Here is a 14,769-nt window from a genome sequence, read left to right as displayed (position 1 = left end):
TCTAACACATTCCAGTCAGATTTGTCATTATCTCAACCCATACTGCCCCACGTTGGGCGCCAAAAAGGACTGTTGTGGTTTAACCCCAGCCGGCAACTAAGCACCACACAGCCGCTCGCTCACTCCCCCCACCCAATGGGATGGGGGAGAGAATCGGAAAAAACCCCAAACCTCATGAGTTGAGATAAAGGCAGTTTAATAGGACAGAAAGGAATGAAAAACAATGATAATGATAATAATAATATGACAATAGTAATACTAAAAGAATTAAACTATACAAAACAAGTGATGCACAATGCAATTGCTCACCACTCGCCGACCGATGCCCAGTTAGTTCCCGAGTAGCGATCCGCCCCTCCCAGTTAACTCCCCCCAGTTTATATACTGGGCATGATGTCATATGGTATGGAATAGCCCTTTGGCCAGTTTGGGTCAGCTGTCCTGGCTGTGTCCCCTCCCAACTTCTTGTGCCCCTCCAGCCTTCTTGCTGGCTGGCCATGAGAAGCTGAGAAATCCTTGACTTAGGATAAACACTACTTAGCAACAACTAAAAACATCAGTGTTGTTGCCGTGAAAGTCTGAAATCAAAGACTCAATAGTCTAGGGACTATTAAGTAGGTATTCTTTATTGCAGCACTGGACACACAGGGGATATCTCCTCCTATTGTGTGTGTCCGGTCAGGTTAATTGCATAGCTTATATACAAGCTCTACATACATATTCACCAGATTTCCGGGAACTCATTATCATATGCAAATGTCTCTTGCGCATGTCTGTTCATGTCTCCGGGTGGTCGTCAGGGGTCTCTGGATGAAGGAGATACTCTTCCTCACTGTGTCTGCTGGCTGACCTCTGCTTTTGCGCATACTCAGTTCTGAGATCATGTATATCATGTCCTTCAAGGGTAGTCTGTTTTGGTTGAGGCGCTTGTTTTAAAATTTCTTTATCTTTATGGTTTCGCGCAACTATTTTCTCTAAGGTCAAACTGTCCTAGTGACATTCTTTAGGAGCCTCTTATCTTAGAGCCTTCCTGACTTCCCCAAAACAGTAAAAATCCAATTTGGTCCAGCCACAACAATTCTAGTAAGTGGAAAATTCCACATTTACAGGCATCAATCCCTCCTTTTCTTTTGAGGATTCGTAGCTAGGAAGCTACGAATCCTCACTACAGTATCTTGTTGTTATGTCTTAAGCAAAGTATTAATGATGATCATTACACTTACATGCAAAAACATGGTAAAATGCCTGTGAAGTGGTATATATTGTATCATGCAACAGGTTACAATAATTAGTTATTTACAGTATTGAATTGTCATGTATTACTCTCAAATTTCTTCAGACCTAGATAAGGTATCCTTAATTATTTCATGTTTACTAAATTTATAATAGTTCATCCTTTTCAAGGGTCCAAGTGAAATATTTTCCTGTTTCCACTTGATGTCTAACTTTGTTTCTTTTCCAATCACTGTACGTCTCAGCTGAATTCCAGCAACACCAAAGAAAACATTTGATACTAGTAATACCTGTAAATGTAAAATTTTCCACTTACTAGAATTGTTGTAACTAAACCAAATTAACTCTATCCTAGCCGAAACAAGGACATAGTGCAAACATCTGGGCAGTGCCCCCACCCTGAGAAGGGCAAGCAAAGCTCAGCCGCTGCCCTCACCATGTGGCCAGAGCTGGCTGACCAACAGCTCCCAGCAAGCCCTGGGCACCATGGCATCAGGCTGCAGGAGGGCACTGGAGGGGAGGTAGCCGGCACTGTCTGCAGGAATCAAGGGTTATAGCATGGAGGTGGGATCACTGAGCTGAGGACAGCATGGGGTGATCAGAGGGAGGAAGGATTAGAGTAGATAGTAAGGAACTGGAGATAGGAGGGCAAAGAGAAAGTGGGACTGGGGAAGGGATCTGGGATGTAATTGTGGAAGGGAAGGGCTGCGGGACACCAATCCATAGGAAACAAGGCTTCATTAGCTTCACCACTCATGGGATAACAGGTCTAAAAAGGAAAAGAGATGAGATTTTTCCTGCCATTTCCCCATAGCCATAAGGACAGAGGATCAATGCCTTTTAACTTCTGCTCTGATCATAGTGTCTCATTTGCACAGCTGCAATCTGCAAAACATTCTTGTTGGAGATATGTGAGAAACAAAAACAAAGGATGCTACTTAGTTAAGGAGGCGTGACCTTGAGAAGAGAAACAAGATGACACCATAAGTCAGTGGGTAAAGAAATACCAAGATAAGCACAAGGGCAACCAAAGAGCTACTTGAACTGCGAGTGAACTATCCTAATTCACATACTAGAAAACCCGCCCTTAGGTAGGGAGAGCCCCCTACCAACAGAAGCCCCTTCCTCACAGAACATGCGCAGTAAAAAAAGAGGACGCTGCGACTTTAAGCGGAGATGAGGCTTGCGAGAACCAATAGGAACGAGAGTAACTAAGCGAATCTGTAAAAATACTGATAAGTGTTGCTCGAAAGGTATAAAATGCTTTACCGTGTGTTAACCGGGTGTGCTAGCTTTGTGGAGTTACCACCTAGCACCCATCTCTGCGCAGACATGAAATAAACAAATATCTCGACTCTGTGTGTTAATCGGCTTTTTTGCACACCGGGTGAAAGAAGCCTGATTTTTGGGACAACATTCTGGGATATAGTTTGCATGAAAAATGTTTCTGCAAAATAAGGTCTTAATTGGGTCTGTGCAGAGAGCTCCCTGCAACCCTCTGTGGCTCTGTGCTGATCTCAGGCTCACCACAGGGATCTGAGGGCAGGACCAGGCTCTGAAGTTGTACTTTGTTTCTGCCTGAGCAAACAGTTAAGATGATGAACCTGAAAGACAAGCACGGGTCAGGGGATGTAAAACAAGGGACAAAGAAACCATTCTTTCCTTATAGATATTTCCCTCTTCAGTACCAATGTTGTAAATGGGTTGTAAATAGTTGCAAAAGAATTTTAGATATAGATTAACCAAGTATGCAGAAGTTATGCCATTTCTACACCTGCATCCTTGAAGAATATCAGAAACTGGTGAGAACAGACAAAGAAAGGCAGAAGCTGTGACAAACTGCTTACCAAGGACAAGCAGGCCTACATACCAAAGATTAGCAAGTCTGCATACCGAAACAATACGTGCTAAAAGGGCAAGATGTTCCTCAGTATCAGTCTTGTACCCCCTGGCTCTGCTGACTGAATTACAAAACAAACTGCACGATGAGCCAACTCATAGCCATATAAGGAGAAAAACTCAAAGAGTTCATCACTTGAGAAACCACCAGAGACCACTAGAGACCCCCCCAAGACCCCTGTGGATGCCCCTAAGAGACCCAGGACCCATGCGTAAAGACTATGCAGATATTATAATTAGTTCTGGGAAATGCAGTGAATATGTACGATCATTCCGGGAAATGTAATACATATGTATATTGAAGAACCATATAAGGGGCGGCTGATACAATATGCGGTGTGCATGTTAGGCGGAGCGATCCCCCATGCACCTGGTGCCGAATAAAGTAATGCCTGCTCTTTAAGACAGTCTGTGTTAAAGAGTTTGATTCCTGAATTTCGGTGACACCAACATGAAACAAATAGTCTATCTTTTTGTGAAAATCAAACAATGTCCCGCAGCCTGTTAACAGAAGAAAGGTCTGTCAGACAGAGAATTGGTTCATCTGACCATCACATGCTCCCTGCCTATGGTACACACACACTGCCAGTGTTTTCAGAAGTGATTTATTAGCCAGAAGCTCCTGAAAGAAATTAGAGCCACCCCTCTGCAAACACTTTCCAAGCTGTGCCCATCCCCAAGATCTGCAATTTGAAGAGCCAACACAGACAAAGGGAAAAGGGAACTGGAAGAACTGGAAGAACAGATTGGCCCAAAACCAGGATTCACTCTGGTAAGAATTTAAAATGCCTGGTGCAAATGTAAGGGTCGTGAGGACCAGGCCTGCCTCCTATTGGGGAAGAACAGATCTTTTCTGTTTGTTTAGTATTCACAAAAATATAAATGGTTTCCCATGCATAAAAGATCCCGGAGAGGAAACACCACATCATACCTCCCTGTGCCCTTTTCATCCTTAGCTCAGAAGCCATTTAGCAGGCTCACTTCAGTAAAGCCAATAGCAAAGGATGTGCTTTGGGAAGAAATCTTTTGCCAGGCACAGAAAGGTCCTCTTGACTTCAAAAGCCCTGAATCGAGCAACATTGTGACCTGTGTTTAAATCACAACAAGATGTGACTCCTTGAGATTTTCTGGCTTCTGCTCCCGAGGCAGATGCAACATCATCCAAGAAAGTCAACTCGCATGGTGGTGAAAGAAAATTTCAGCAGGGTCCTTGAGCAGAAGATGGGATGTCTGCTGAGTGCCAGAGCAATTTGGGGCTGTTGACTAGCAGGGACACCCACAGCAATCATCAGAGGAGAAACAGGAACAAGCAGACAAGGCTCAGAAGCACATAGTTACAGAGAACTTTCTGCAAAGGCAGCTGTCTTAAACATTATGTCTTAAACATTAACAAAATGTAGTCCTCGAATTGTTAAGGTCGTTTCAAACCTGTAATACTGTCTGCATTTTTAACATTTAAATAATTGTTAAATATTCAAGACAAGTCTTTGAAAATCCATTTCCCAGTAACATTAACAAATAATCCCAGAGCCCCTGGGAGTTCTGCAGTGTACTGCTTTAGCTGGTCTCTTGCAACCTATGTGGCAATGCAAACCTTCTCACAAACACATATTGTTCAGCAATTACTAGCCTAGAAACACATCAATCCTTAAATTTAGAGCAAGTGCCTTCTCCAAACCCAGGCCACAGCTTCACAGCCAAAAGCAGGTGAAGTAGGATGATTAGGGGATTCCTCAAGGCTCCCTGTGTAGTCCAGGACCTCCAGAGCTGACTCATCCCATCCTATCTGTCCTGGTTTCGGCTAGGACAGAGTTAATTTTCTTCCTAGTAGCTGGTATAGTGCTGTGTTTTGGATTTAGTAGGAAAATAATGTTGATAACACACTGATGTTTCCAGTTGTTCCTAAGTAGTGTTTATACTAAGTCAAGGATTTTTCAGCTTCTCATGGCCAGCCAGCAAGAAGGCTGGAGGGGCACAAGAAGCTGGGAGGGGACACCGCCAGGACAGCTGACCCAAACTGGCCAAAGAGCTATTCCATACCATATGACATCATGCCCAGTATATAAACTGGGGGAGCTGGCTGGGAGGGGCAGATCACGGCTCGGGAACTAACTGGGCATCGGTCAACGAGTGGTGAGCAATTGCATTGTGCACCACTTGCTTTGTATAGTTTAATTCTTTTAGTATTACCATTGTCATATTATTATTATCATTATAATTGTTTTTCATTCCTTTCTGTCCTATTAAACTGTCTTTATCTCAACTCACGAGGGGTTTTTTTTCCTGATTCTCTCCCCCATCCCAGTGTGTGTGGGGGGAGTGAGTGAGTGGCTGCGTGGTGCTTAGCTGCCGGCTGGGGTTAAACCACGACAATGTTCGCAGTTGGCAACTTGCTAACACGCTGTTTTACATAAAACCTCCAGGAAACTGATGCTTTTGTGCACTGATACTGAGAGGCACTGGTACATCATCAGGCACATGCAGCTGACCTGGAAAGTTTGGGTTTTGGGGTCAACGTTTTCAAGTGGAGGTTGACACTGTCAGCTTAAATCATTGTATTAAGTGAAATTACCCTGCATGGTTTAAGATGGGTATTGCGTATTATCATGGAGCTAACTAAAAACCACACTAATGGATAGTAACTTACCACCTTGCTAGTCCTTGCCTCTTACCATCTCCCTATTACCCCTAGAGCAGCCTCAGGTCCCAATACTCACAACCTCCCGGGCTCTGAGATTCAAATAACAACAACATTTAGCAAGCAGCTTCCCCAAGGGAAAAGTGTCCCGTGTTGTTGTCATCAGCAGAGCTCTAAAGAGCTCTCATCGCAGGCCATGACACTGCTGTGCTAGGTGCTGTATGAACACAGGGCAAAAAGGCTGTGTCCCATAGAGTTTACAGTCGAGGTGGGAGACAAAAGACAGATGAAAATAGACACAATGTGGGTGAGTATGAGGAAACGATGAGAGGGCAAAGATCCATTTTTAGACTAGCTTTGGGAATTAAAATACCACTGCAGAATGGAGTTGGTTGTGAATGTAAGAATATCCTGGGGCTGATAAAAAGAACAAAGAACTAAAGATTAAATTAGTGAGCAGTGTGGGCTGAGGACTGGATGTTTTCATGAATCTGCAGATTTCCCACTGGAGCACTGTGAGAACAAAACATAACTTCTTAGCTCAGTGAATCAAGCTTTAGTTGGAGCTTCTCTAAGCTGAGAGCAGGACTCAGGTGGAAAAAGAGATTCTGCCTGGTAAAGTCAATCCCAGGGAATTTCATGTTAGGGAAGGTGGGAGAAGACCTTGTGAGCATCTGTTCAGTACTGCAATTCAGAGGGGACAGTGTTCTGTAAGACATTTTTATCATATTTTGGGGGGACAAATTTACAGAAGGTTCAAGTCAAAACCTGTAAAATAATGTACTTCCTTCTCACTAATTTGCACTGCTGCATACCCATGTGCCCTTGCCTATTGATGGGAGTGACTGTTCTCTGAGAGAGCATCAAGAAGCAGGATAGACTCCTGCAGCCTGCGGAGTCCTACCTTCTGTTAGTGACTCTTCTTGCAGCACGTGGGTTACATCAAGTCAGATTCAGTGGGTAAAGGCAGAAGTGATGCTAAGAAAGAGGCCATATATGCTGATGTATGTGTGCAAGAATTGGAAAGAGCAGTGCCCAGAGCATATTCCATGTGCCGCTTGCTGCCCATCCGAACAGGAGTGCTGGTGGGCTGCTGGGAGTGCAGACAGGACATGCTGAGAAGGCACTTGCCTCTGCTCAGGCTCCCAGGTCTGCCTGCTCTCCAGAGAATGTCTGCTGTGTCCAAGCCATGGCTGGCAGCCACATGAGTCTGGTCTGAAGAGCAGCTTTGGAGCTGCCCGCAGCTGATCATATTGATACACCCCGTGTGTCTAACAGAGATCAGACACATGCTCCAGGCAGGCCCAGAGATGTGCTAGCACACTCACTCTCTGTTCTGGTAGAAAGGCAAACCACACAAGACCATCTCTCTAAGCACATACCTTTGCAGCCTTTCTCTGAAGATGCCTCCCAGCACCTCCACCCAGCTGAGGCCTCTGTGGACAGCTTCTGTAGCTGTCCTTTGTCTTCACAAAGGATCTTACTTGTGCAGACTTCCCCGTTGTGCTGCTTTTATTTTGTACCCAGCCTTGCAGTCTGAAAAATACATCTGTTCCTGGGGCTGTTTGTCGCCAGAGCCATTCACATATTCCTCTGGGTAAACAGACTGTCAACAGTTTGGCCTTCCAGGAATACTGAACAATAATATGTTGCTTCTGCCTAACAATTGTAAAGCACTTTGTAAGCATTAGTGAATTAGGCCTTGCAGCTGCCTGTTTCCCTTTAGTTGTTATTAACCTCAAGTGATGAAGGATGCCCAGAGCTGTTCAGTAAATTAGCTCTAGGTCATGTAGGAAGGGTGAACTATGGCTACTAATCAAATCTGGGATTGCTGAGGATCAGCCTGAGAAGCAGTGCCAGTCTGCATCCCAACCAACGATTCCTTGACATGGCTCTGACAGCTCTCCTTTTTGATAGGCAACGTGTGAACCCAAGGTGGGAGAGCAGAGTCATCCAGCTGCAGAATTCCTGCATCCTTCCTTGACGTTTTACACCTTCAAGATGACCCAAAACCAAGCCAAGCCGACAGCCTAAGCACACATAGCTCACGTGCTAATGTCTCATGAAGTTTGTCCAAAGTAATTGTGCCCGTTTCTAACAGAGACAACCACTACGGTCAAGGCAGATTGACCATCCCTAGCTAACATTTGACAACTCTTCTATCCAAATTTTGAGTGGGGCTTGCCAAATATCCAGCTGGAAGTAAGAATGAATTTATTCACTTTGTGCTCTCAGCTTTGGAAGTGTCAAACAGTTATCAGTGTTTGAAGAAGCTTTACTTCTGGATAGTCCTGTCAAAAAGATTAACGAAGCTCTCTTTCATTTATTCCATATTTGCACTATGGATTTGCAAAATAGAAGACCTCTGGAGTCTCTTCAGTTTTATTCTAAATAAAACCCAGAGATCGCTCTTTTGTAAAACTGGAATTCAAGCAGATGATTGTCCATTCCTCCTTGCTGGGTACAAAACCACAGATTGAACAAAACGCCCTTTTCATTCTGTTTCTTGCTTTCCCTGTCAAATCTCAGTCCAAAAAAAGAAATCAGACAGCACCTAAAACTTTGCTGTTTTCCACCCCTGACTGCTAAGTACATACCAGCTCTGGCAATTTCAGAGGTAACTTCACCTCAAAAAAATCTTAAAACAGTGCTTTCCACATGGGGTTGGCCAAGTTTATAAGAGAAGTGCAAGGAATAAGTAGAAATGACATTGTGCTAAGCAGATGCAGGTCTTAGAAGTCACACCAAGGATGCTTAAGTAGCATCCTTGCTATCTACATGCTCAAGGGACAGAAAAAAAAACAGCTTACAATGTGGGAACACAGTTAAGCACAGATGAATCACAGAAATGTTGCAAAAGACCCTCTACCAGGTGAGTTGCCATCAAAGTCCATCTGCAGACTCTTAGGTTGTCCCAATTGTGGCATTTCTCTGAAGTAAGATGCTTAATCCAGTGTTTCTCGCCTCCTAAGTGGAGCAGGCTAAGCACATTCAGTTACTGGGGCTCAGCTGATAGGTGTAACCTGCCAAGTCACCTCAACTGGATATGTTTAGCTGTAGGTGTGTATTACCCACTTCATTTTTTTTTTTTTTGCATTTCTATACAGGGGATAAAACAGGAGCTGAGTGCTGGGACAATGTTAGCCTGTCCCTGTCTTGAGACACACTCGTAGGAGGGATTTTTGTATCTGAAGCTGCATGTATGAACCTGGAGGAGTTTATACAAGAACTTAAGAATCAATGCCCTCTGCATGCACCTACTGTGTTCATTAGAAGAGGCTCCCACTCCTGAAGTGAACATGAGACTAAGATATACATATAATGTTAGACATGAATCCCTGCCCATGGCAGCAAGGCCTAAAATTTTCAGAACAGATAAGCCTTGAGTAGCTTGGTATAACGGGTTGAAAAAATGAGCATCCAAGGATGTAAAGAAATTTCTTTGCTTGCTGGGGAATAATGGGACAGCTGCTTCAAACTCATATTTAGGGCAATTCATTTATTTTTGAAGTAAAAGATTTTGAAATCTTCAAAATGTAAAATCAAATAGCCAACAGAAAAAACACATGTTGAGATTCAGAGACATAAATCTAAGGGTCATTTAGGGACATTGATGCTAAGTTTCTATCAATGTACATACTCCAAAAGAAAAAGTGATCAAAGGCAGGGCATACAAACAAGTTAACAGAGATTGTCTTGGGTGTGAGCTGGCAATGTCATGGCAGGGGGAAACCCTCTGCCTGTCTGATTGCATGTTGCCATCCCACTGCAAATGCGAGCTTACTCTGTGCCACTTTGGCCACACGGGATAAATTTGCATCTTCCCTCTCCCATTCTGAATTGCAATCTGTAGGGGAGCATTTTGGGGTTGAGAGTCTTGCAGCTGGGGAAGAAAGCGGACCCTCCCAGGACAAGGAAAGTTTCAGAGCAAGGACCAGTCTTGAATTCCTGCAGCTGCAAAGCAGGAAAATGATCTCTCATACTCAGGCCCATGGGGTGCTACAGGTACAGGCAGGATGAAGGTTAGGTCCTGAGCAAGGAGGAGGCTGATTCTGCTCATTTCAGAGTTTAACATGGAGCCCCAGACCCAGCTGGAGGCCCGGAGCAGCAAGCTGTGACTGCACCTGCAATCTTTTGCTGCCACTTTTCAAACCTGGCTCATTATAAATAAAAATAAAACTAATGCATGATTGAACTTTGGAGGCAATTGGTTATGTTTTGGCTGGGAAAGGAAATTGCTACCTACTGTTTACCTTAACTAAAGTCCATGAAACAATCCGCCCATCCGAGGAGACAGAGAAGAAGTTCAAATTGTTGTTCATGTCATCCTTCTGCCACTTGACCTTAAAACAAGAAGATAGTCCCAGTCAGCACAGGGCACTCAGCATTACCAGGACAGTCTTCCAAGCCCTCAGCAGGGTCCTCTCACATCCTTCCTAAAGAGCAGCTGGTTTCCACCCCAGAGGCCTGATGCTGGCACATAGCATGTATGAACATAGTCTTATCTCCACAGGCAGTTTCAGAAGTGCCCTCAGCACTCCCATCATTCACTTTCCTGCAGGGATGCTGCAGAGTGGGCAGAGCCCAACACCTGGGGAGTCTGCACCTACCCATGTCCATCTCCCCCAGCAGCGACAAGAGCATTGCCATCAAGATTGGGCCTTGTGAGGTCTGAGCTATGCAGCGTTGTGCGCTACAGCACAACGTCGCCCCAGAGATCCCTAAGACAGCTCCAAACAACATCAGAGGTGCCACAGAAGGGTCCCCAAGACACCTGAGTACATCACTTACCCTGCACAAACTAACCCCTTCCCATTTGGCTAATTACTTCAAGTGCAGTGCCATATGGCTACCCTTCAGCCAGACAACCTCAAATTAGCTTTCTGTCTCTATGTGGGGTGCAGACGAGCCTTTGCAGGCAACATGTGACATGGGTCCTTGGGGTACTTCTGTTTCAGTGAGATCAAAATGTCTCCATTAAAACTGAAGTCCTCCCTACACCTTCAGAGCATCTGTCTGCCTGGTAAGGAGATTTGCCTTTTGACTGTGACAGCTCAGCAGGAGAGATTAGAACTCAGATAAATGGCTTACAGTTTAGAAGAGACATTTCAGTTAGACCAAAAGCATTAAGAATGCTTGATTTTCAGATCTGGGAATTCAATCAGACTGAAGGGAAAAGGATGACTTGTCACTGGGCCTATCAGCATACACTCCTGTGGGCATCTGTCAGACAGTTCAGGATGAGGATAAGCACTTTGACAGGTTCTGCTGAGGTTTTCAAAGGTATATCTGTTCCTGTCCAAGCATTGCAGCAGATATATTTCCCTAAACATCATCCCATAAACATGATAAATGGGCATGATTATCCTAGAGCTTACCAAATACTCCATCTATGACCAACTATTTATCTGGTACCTATTCCAGAAAACAAGCAGCATTCTCAATATTTTAATTACACAAATTGGGTATTCTGATGATACTTCCTTGGGAAAAACAATGTTAATTCTGTTTTATAAAATTGTTTATACTGTGAAGTTCTGTGGAGCACGAAAATTCAGCAAGAGACTCACCAAAGAGTAATTAATCCTCTAGTGAACAGGTTTCCTACCTAGAACACACTATTCTGAGGAAGGAAAAATAAAACATAAAAGGAATCCATCTGAGAATACATCAAAACGCCAGTTTCATGTCCATAAGATGTGACTGAAGAGTCTCGAGTAGCATATACCTTTGAAAATCCTTGCAGAGGAGAAATCGTAAGTCTCCAAGTGGAACCACTTCTGCTATCTTGCATTAAAGGAATGGTGTAATTCAATATGGCCCAGAATAAAATAGCTAATGATGAAAGGACAGGTTCAACGGCATATATGGAGAACAGTGATTTCCAAGGCTGGCCATCATGCACAAAATGTGCTGGGTATATCTATTCCAGGAACATCTCCCTGGGATCGTGAGCTACTGCTGACAATGACGGTCACTAGCAGCTGCTTCAGATGAAGGGGTTGGTGTAGTGAGGAGTTTTAATTTAAAGAGAGAAATGCAGAGTTCAGGGGAACTGTTTACAAACACATGCCCAACGTGTCTCATGCTGGGCACAGAAAAAGGGATGTGTTTCAAATTAGAGTTTTTTAAAATGCCACTCTAAAACTGTCTGTAGTGGGTTGACCTTGGCTGGATGCCAAGTACCCACCAAGCCACTCTGTCGTTCTCTCTCCTCAGCAGGATGGGGTAGGGGGAGAAAATAAGATGGAAAAGAACTCATGGGTCAAGATAAAGGCAGTTTAATAAAGCAAAAGCAAAGGCCGTGCATGGAAGCAAAGGAAAACAAAAGATTTATTCTCTACTTCCCATCAGCAGGCAATGTCCAGCCACTTCCTGGGAAGCAGGGCTTCAGTACGCGTAGCAGTTGCTCCAGAAGACAAACGTCGTAATAACGAATGCCCCCCCTCCTCATCCTTTCTCTTAGCTTTTATTTCTGAGCAGACGTCATATGGTATGGAATATCCCTTTGGTCAGTTTGGGTCAGCTGTCCTGGCTGTGTCCCCTCCCAAGATCTTGCCCACTGCGAGCCTACTGGCCTTTGGGGGTGAGGGGAGGGGAATGTTGGAGAGACAGCCTTGATGCTGTGGGAGCACTGCTCAGCAGTAGTCAAAACCCTGGTGCGTTATCCACACCTTTCTAGCTACCAATACAGAGCACAGCACTATGAGGGCTGCTATGGGGAAAGTTAACTCCATCTCAGCCAAACCCAATACAATCTCCACCCATTATTCCATACCATTTGCGTCATGCTTAGGTCTCACATAATTTAATACATTTATATATCTTCTAACCATCCCATTGTATTTAATTCTTATTATCCTACTCTGATTTGATTGGTAATAAATTAAATTAATTTCCCCAAGTCAAGTCTGTTTTGCCCATGACAGTAATTGGTGAGTGATCTCCTTGTCCTTATCTCGACCCATGAGCCTTTCGTTATATTTTCTCTCCCCCTGTCCAGTTGAGGAGGGAGAATGATAAAGTGGCTTGGTGGGCACCTGGCATCCAGCCAGGGTCAACTCACCACAGTCCTTTTTGGTGCCCAATGTGGGGCTCGAGGAATTTGAGATAAGGATAGTAATTGGGAGAGGTAACGGGCAAAACATGGACTGAACACAGCTAGAGAGAGAGAAATGATCATGGGGAATTTCTGTTCTAATTGTGGTGAAGGGATGAGGGGTGGATTGTGTGTAAATTGTCCAATTTCATTTGGTGTTGTGATGATATTTTAATTTTAGTGTGGGGAATTCTTTTTGTTGATGTAAGTGAAGTTTGTGAAGATTGTGAAGATTGTGTGATGAATGTGGATTTTAATGATAGTTCTTAAATATGTGATTCACAGAGGCAAGGGGTGGAATGTATTGGGTTTGCATGGCAAGGTTTTGGTAGCAGGGGGGCTACAGGGGTGGCTTCTGTGAGAAGCTGCCAGAAGCTTCCCCTATGTCCGATAGAGCCAATGCCAGCCGGCTCCAAGACGGACCCGCCGCTGGCCAAGACCGAGCCAATCAGCAACAGTGGTAGCGCCTCTGGGATAACAGATTTAAGAAGGGGGGAAAAAACTGCTGTGCAACAGCAGCCGGAGGAGAGGAGTGAGAATATGTGAGAGAAACAACTCTGCAGACACCAAGGTCAGGGAAGAAGGAGGGGGAGGAGGTGTTCCAGGCGCCGGAGCAGAGAGATTCCCCTGCAGCCTGTGGAGAAGTCCATGGTGAGGCAGGCTTTTCCCCTGCAGCCCATGGAGGTCCACGGTGGAGCAGATATCCACCTGCAGCCCGTGGAGGACCCCACGCTGGAGCAGGGGGATGTGCCCAAAGGAGGCTGTGACCCCATGGAGAGCCCGCGCTGGAGCAGTCTGTTCCTAAAGGACTGCACCCTGTGGAAAGGACCCATGCTGGAGCAGTTCGTGAAGAACTGCAGCCCGTGGGAGGGACTCATGTTGGAGAAGTTCATGGAGGACTGTCTCCTGTGGGTGGGACCCCACACTGGAGCAGGGGAAGAGTATGAGGAGGAAGGAGCGGCAGAGACAAAGCGTTATGAACTGACCGAAAACCCCCATTCCCCATTCCCCATCCCCCTGTGTCACTCGGGGGGAGGAGGTAGAGAAAGTCGGGAATAAAAAGTTGAGCCTGGGAAGAAGGGAGGGGTGGGGGGAAGGTGTTTTTAAGATTTGGTTTTCTTTCTCATTACCCTACTTGGATTTGATTGGCAATAAATTAAATTAATTTCCCCAAGTCGAGTCTGTTTTGCCTGTGACGGCAATTGGTGAGTGATCTCCCTGTCCTTATCTCAACTCACGAGCCTTTTGTTGTATTTTTCTCCCCCTGTCCAGTTGAGGAGGGGGAGTGATAGAGCGGCTTTAGTGGGCACCTGGCATCCAGCCAAGGCCAACCCACCACACTGTCTGACAATAAGATGGTTTTATTCATATGTCCAACATATCTCTCCTCTAACTTATGTTCTTCCTCTTCAATATACTTTCCCAAATATTTGGGAAAAACAGTCACACTTCCCAGCCTGCCTCTAAGGGAAACTGACTTCACTTGAGGTAGGGGAAGCTATTTCTCAAGACAATATCTTCTATGAAAACACTGTGCAATGGTTTTGCCATTTAAACCTGGGAGCGGTTAGCACAAGTGCCTCAAATATCCTCTACTGGGACAGGACTACACTGCAAGAAAAGGGGCTCTCCAGTATCTGAAATCTGCAGACTGAACCCAACAATACCTTGAGCTGCACATAGAAGAGAAGTGCAGGTGACACATACCTGTGCCACAGTCAGCGTGGGTCTGAGCCATCCTGAAGTTTAGGGCCACCATCCAGGTTGCTTACACAATGCACACGCTAGGATCAGAGCTGGTCCAGGCCCTCTCTGAAGGGAGAATCCCAGTGTGCCCACTATCAGAGTATATGTCCAGGTGCTCATTAGTGAGCTCTGCTTGAGCTGTGCAGGGGCAGCT

This window comes from Gymnogyps californianus, unplaced genomic scaffold, assembly GCF_018139145.2.
Source record: "Gymnogyps californianus isolate 813 unplaced genomic scaffold, ASM1813914v2 HiC_scaffold_143, whole genome shotgun sequence".
Classification (NCBI taxonomy): domain Eukaryota; kingdom Metazoa; phylum Chordata; class Aves; order Accipitriformes; family Cathartidae; genus Gymnogyps; species Gymnogyps californianus.
The sequence above is the reverse complement of the archived record's forward strand: the minus strand, read 5'-3'. Positions refer to the sequence as shown.